Source organism: Misgurnus anguillicaudatus, chromosome 1 (assembly GCF_027580225.2).
Source record: "Misgurnus anguillicaudatus chromosome 1, ASM2758022v2, whole genome shotgun sequence".
Lineage (NCBI taxonomy): Eukaryota > Metazoa > Chordata > Actinopteri > Cypriniformes > Cobitidae > Misgurnus > Misgurnus anguillicaudatus.
The window spans coordinates 30,849,832-30,855,831 of NC_073337.2; positions in this window are offsets into that span (position 1 = coordinate 30,849,832).

The window sequence follows — 6,000 nt, forward strand, 5'->3', positions numbered from 1 at the left end:
ACAAATTGTATGACAAGAGAAAGGGCTCTGAAAAAAGAAGCAAAACCAGAGTGTTCTGGGAGGAATATTTCACATGCTGACTTGCGCTAAAAGCACAGGCGTTCCCCCTCGGGAGCAGGTAGTGTTGTGTAATTGCATTTTTTTTTAAGGTGGAGAGGGCACTTCTTTTCTAAAATTCTGGAAAATCTTCCGCTATACCTTTAAGATCAGCAACATTGCAGTATTTTCACACACATGTTTGATTGTTTAAATAGCTCAAGTTTTGCTGTCATTCTCAGGTGAAGAGACGCTGTAATTATGAACCAGAGTCCTCGGGTCTATGAAGAGATGAGGAGAAGCAAACTGAAGATTGCTATGCAGGGTTTATTCATGTAAACGTTGAATCCAAAGCAAGTCCACTAAACACATCGGTGCTAATATCATTCATTCAATTCAACTTATTGCAGATATTAGTTAAATGGGCATAGGCTATCATGGTTATGTGCCCCAAGTTAGGTGTAAAAGAGAAAATGAGAAACCTAGAAAATGTGACAAAGATCAACTCAGTAACTTTGGTAAACCATTCACTGCAGCATGCGAAAAAAGAATTAAAATTTGACTCCCCTTGTGATGTCAGAAGGGGATCTTATTATAATAATGCCACCCCTTAATCACGACCCTGACATTAAGTGCAGAGAGAGAAAAAAATCATTGACAGCACAATTGAGTGACCACCATTATGATGATCAGTGTTTGCATTTCTTCAGCTCATTTGCATTTTAAAGGACACACACAAAAACAACACATTTTGCTCAGACCTACAAAGTGTCAATTTAAACATGAGATAAAACTTCACATATATACTCTGGGGACTCTAAAGATTTGTTTTATATCTTCAAGTCTTGTGAAATGTCCCCTTTATCATCTGAGTAATATAAGATAATAGATTATAAAGGCCTGCACAAACCCTGATTCATTCTGGGTCTATCATGCATTTATCTTTCACATACATATGTTTTCTTTAGAAACGTATTTTCTTACAATTTTTTATTCGATTTTTATAAGAATTTCTTACATTTTTAAATGAGATTTTATAAAATTTAACATGTACAGCGAATACATTGGAATAAGCTCTAAATTTACAAATGTTAAAAATATTGAATTTTCCATTTTGTTTGGAAAAATCTGTTAAATAAATCTAAAAGTGTCAAAAAGAAAATAAAAAATGTAGCCCTACCTGTGAAAAAAACATTTAAAGTATTTTGCTTTCCTTATCCATGTAGTGGTAATTTTCCACGGGGTGCACGATATATAAACTAAATATTTTGTTAGTGAAAAAGATTTAATTAATCAAAATATAAAGAAATCAAATATAATCTAAATATAACCATTTATGTGTACTGATTATTTTACCATTATGTATTTTTATCACTCATATACATCAGTGGCGGCCGGTGACTCCTTTTTCGAGGGCACTCGATGCAAAGTTTTTTCACAACATGTATGTAGCCCGTCATGTGTGTGGTTTGTAATTTCAAAATATGTGTTCTGCACGTCAAGTGATCCTATGTGCATCCCATGTTTTGACAAAATAAGTGCCTGCTGCAGACGTGTCTAAAGGGTTTATGATAAAAGAGACGCTTGCGTTTTCCAGATACTCGCATAATCTCATGTGTATAATCAAAGTTTACTGATAAGGAAATGACTTGTGACTTGCATGTATTGTGTGAACGTGAGCGTCTCTTCCTCAGATGAGCAGTCATGAGCCGCCACTGGTATATATTAAGTTATTCTATTTTAACAATCATGTATTTGAGGAGTTATTCTATGCACACATTTAATTGTGTAGTCTAAGCATATTTTCATTTTGAGGGGTTATGGTTTTGATTTGAGATGACCCCACTGGAAGAAAACTTTGTTTTGAAATTGCACTGTAAAAAATGTCGGTAGAAATTACAGTATTACTGTCTATTACTGGCAACTAGCTGCCAGTAACTTACTGTAGATTTGACATTTATGTTATTTACTGTCAACAGTTTGTTTAAAGTTAAATGAACATGAAACATTTTCAGCCTTTTTCTTCTACAGTAAGTTACTGGCAACCAGCTGCATAATTACAGCAAATTTTTTACAGTGTGTAACAATTGCCCACATATGGTTTTATGATGTTAAAATTAAAGAAAAGAGCATAAACACTAAGTAATTGTGATGGGTTTGCGTGGAAGCGGCTCTATATATACAAGCCATAGGATTGAGAGTAGCCAGCAGATCTTGCAAGATCTTTCTAACAATAAAGACTATCTTTTGAAATCCAATTCTGAGACTGAAGAGTGTTTTGTATAAAGAAAAGAGGAATCAGAATGCTGTATGTAGCAAAAAGCTTCATTTGTGGAGACATCTGAAAAAATGTAAAGCCCTGTAACTTACTCAATCCTGAGAGCTGAGTCCAGCATAGACCTACATTATAGTCAGGAGGTTCGACTTATTTGTTGTGGCCCTTCTAATAATTTCAATTATGTTTTAGAAAACCTTTTTGACTAGAAAATTAAGTGCAGTACTAGGAAATACACTAAACTGTGACATTCTGAACATTAAGGATCATTTTCACAGACAGTCATGCCCTTTTAAGAACCCTGACATATTTTATTTTACTTTGTCACCAGATACTAAAATGCATGTTTGAGCTGCTTTAATTTAAAAACACCTTGTCCTGTTACATTTGAACATATTTTGTTGACATTGTTTTGTCTTAAGATGCACACCTGTAGTGTTTTTTTTTTTTTTTGTAAGGTATGTTTGAAAAACATCTTAAATGAATTTAAAGTCCTGCACTGGTAAGTGTTACAGCTGCTATTGTGCTTTGTCTTTTCTCCTGTCTTTTCTATCTATCTTAATTTCACAGTCCTGTCATTGGTTGATTCACGTGTCTGTTACATTTGACCCTCTGATGTCCTCTCCAATCAGCTTCATCCTCCTTCCGTAAAAGTGGGTGTCAGTCCCGTGGGCTCCCTCGAACACACATTACCCAGCTGTACTGTTACTTTGTATCGATGCTTTATTGTGTCAGTCCTGAGTGCGTTGTCCCCACCACTTTTATTCCCCTTATGTATATCTGTGGTTGGGAATTGGACAGGTAAGAACGTTGCACGACATACATCATCCAAACGCAAAACGCAGTCTGGTTTCTATTATTTCTGTATTAGACTTACTAGGAAAGGGTGAGCACCATCCACTGTACTTTTGATAAAGAGTGTTATTTAGGCAGGGCATCCTGGATGCTGAAGAAATCTTTGTTTTCTTTTTTGTGTGGTCAGTGTAGAAGGGGTATATATATTAGGGGTGTAACGGTTCAAGTTTCTCACAGTTTGGTGCATGTCACGGTTTTAGAGTCACGGTTTAGGTGTGTGTATTTTTACAGGGACAAAAAGGCTGTCAAATTCAAAGCAAATATTATTATTTATTGGGTTACAAACACCTAACACTTTGGTCACAACAGGCCTCTTTAAAAAAATAAAACCGAATCAGTTTTTAGCCAAAATCAACATTTTAACTTGGATTTAAAGGTATAGCAGAAATTTTATATTGTGTCTTTGTTTTTTGTATCTTTTAACTTGTTTTGGATGCATTTTGTGTGGACTTGTAGCACTTTGGGTTTAAGAAAAGCGCATTAGAAATAAAATGTATTATTATTATTAATATTACCAAATGTAGAAAAGACAATGGTAAATTTGGGGTTACTGTGGTTTAGGTACAATTACTATAGTAAATCATGGTAAATTTATTAAGGCATGAGCATGGGCAACTTATCAAGACTTCTTACTCGCCGCGTGTTGTATTAAAGAAACACAAAGTAATGTATGGCCAGATGTGTCAATGTGGGTGTAATAAACTTGCTGTGTGGAGATAGATGCAACAAAAAAAAAACAAGGTTTTAGATGTCTTGTTTGCACGTAAATCATGTTATTTACAGTATAAGAATATGTCACAGTGTGACTTTTTGCATAGGCGGAACGAAAATTTGGAAGAGTAGTTCCGCCTGAAGATGGGGACACCGGGACTTCCTGTAGTTTTCCAAGGACGAATTCAGCCTGATTGGGACACAGGTGCCTAAAATCAACACAGCGGTTAGCGATTGGCTGAAGAGAAGGAAGGAAGGAGGATAAAAGGAACTTTGAAAACACAGTTTGATGATCATGTTTGTGTTGTGTTGTGTTCCGGTGTCGTGTCGTGTCGTTGTGCTGTTATTGCCATGGAGGAATCGGAGTTGGAGGAACTGGGTGAAGAAGCATTGTTAAAGCGAGTCACTAGGTCGGCGAAGTTGAAGACAGCTGTGGCTTTCAATCCGGATAGCCGGGAAGCCCCAGCAAGTGTGAGTAAACAAATTCTACCATTGGGAGTAACTAAGCAAAGAGTATTACCTGACCTTGTGTTGTAAGTTCTCACGTAGCGTTGCGGCCCCACTGGAGAAAGGAAGTGTGGGCGAGCCGGGGAGCCACTCTGGAAGTAGAGAATTTACGTGAGTAGCATCGAAGTACTTGGTGTGTATTGTGAATGTAAAAGTATCACCTGACCCTGTGTTGTAAGTTGCCACGTAGTGTTGCGGCCCCACTGGAGGAGCGTGGGCGAGCTGGGAAGCCACTCTGGAAGTAGAGAACATATGTGAGTAGCATTGAAGTTTGTATCGTGGATTGTAAGCACAAAAGTATTACTTGACTGTGTGTTGAGAGTTTTCCCGTAGCATTGCGGCCCCACCGGAGAGGAAGGAGCGTGGGCGAGCCGGGGAGCACCAGAATCACCTCAGGGGGTCCTGTATCCATCTCCGATTCACTTCATCCCCTCCACCAAGAAAAACCACCCAACCACACGGCGGGCCCAGGTCGAGTTCTGGCTTAGTCCGTAATTCACAAAGTGTGTAATCACTCTCTCTTATTTTGCCTCCAGGAGAAGGGGAGCGCGCCACGGGTTCAAGGGAACCAACCCCAAGGACTCTGTCCCCGTGGAAGCCCCGCCTGGAGGCGCAAAGGAACCATTGTTTTAAATTGCCCCTTTTCCCTTCCCCATTGATTTTAAGTAATTTAATAAAGATTTATTTTAATTATAACTTATTCCTTGTGTGTCTGGTCATTGGGGTGGCTTTGGGACCTCCTCGAGGTGGAAACACTTTGTGGTATTTGTCACAGGTCGGGGGCGGACCACAGAATGTAACGGGCCACGCCCCGACCTGTGACAAATACCACAAAGTGTGTGAAATATGATGCCTCATGTGTTTGTGGGTGCGTGTGGCTGTCGTGTCATACTGTTTGACGTCAGCAAAAATCACTCACGTCTAGTAGTAATAGTAGTTCCCTTTCAGTCGGTCACTACGACGTCACGTCGTGACCGACGAATTGGGAACCGATTCGCGGGTGACCTATCTGCTTCGAGAAACCTTTAAAACGCCAATGAACTTGGCATGCAGATAATTGCATCTGCCGGCGCCGCCCCGCCGCATAGGTATTTAATGAGCGGCAGGTGCAGTTATCAAATCAGCTTTTTAGCTTCGAAAGCTGGCAGACTAACACTGCTCACGAGAAGCTGCTCTGATTCTGAGAATAGATCTCTGCGTGTCAGTTGGTTGGGCGAAGGCACCACAGCGAGGCTCGCGAGTGTTTCCACCTCTTTCTTTTCACTCTCTTTTATTTGAGTGTGTGCGTTCTCCTCCCTGTGTGCTTCATCAACTACACAGCTAAAAGAGTGATTTCCCCTAAAAGAGCTGCAGTTGAACTTGCGTCTTTTTAAAGACAGCTGTTCACTGCTCACGGGCGTTAAGTGTCTTTTTAAAGATGTCTTTTCGTCCGTGTTCGACTCCTGGATGCGGCAAGTACATGGGTCCTCGCGATGGACACGATCGTTGTCTCTCATGTCTGGGTCTCCAGCATGCTGAGGCGGCTTTCGTGGGAGGGACATGCTCCGCTTGCGAGAGCCTGACTCTTGCGGATCTGCGGGGTCGTGTGGCGTTTCTCCGGGAACGCCGCCCTCCGT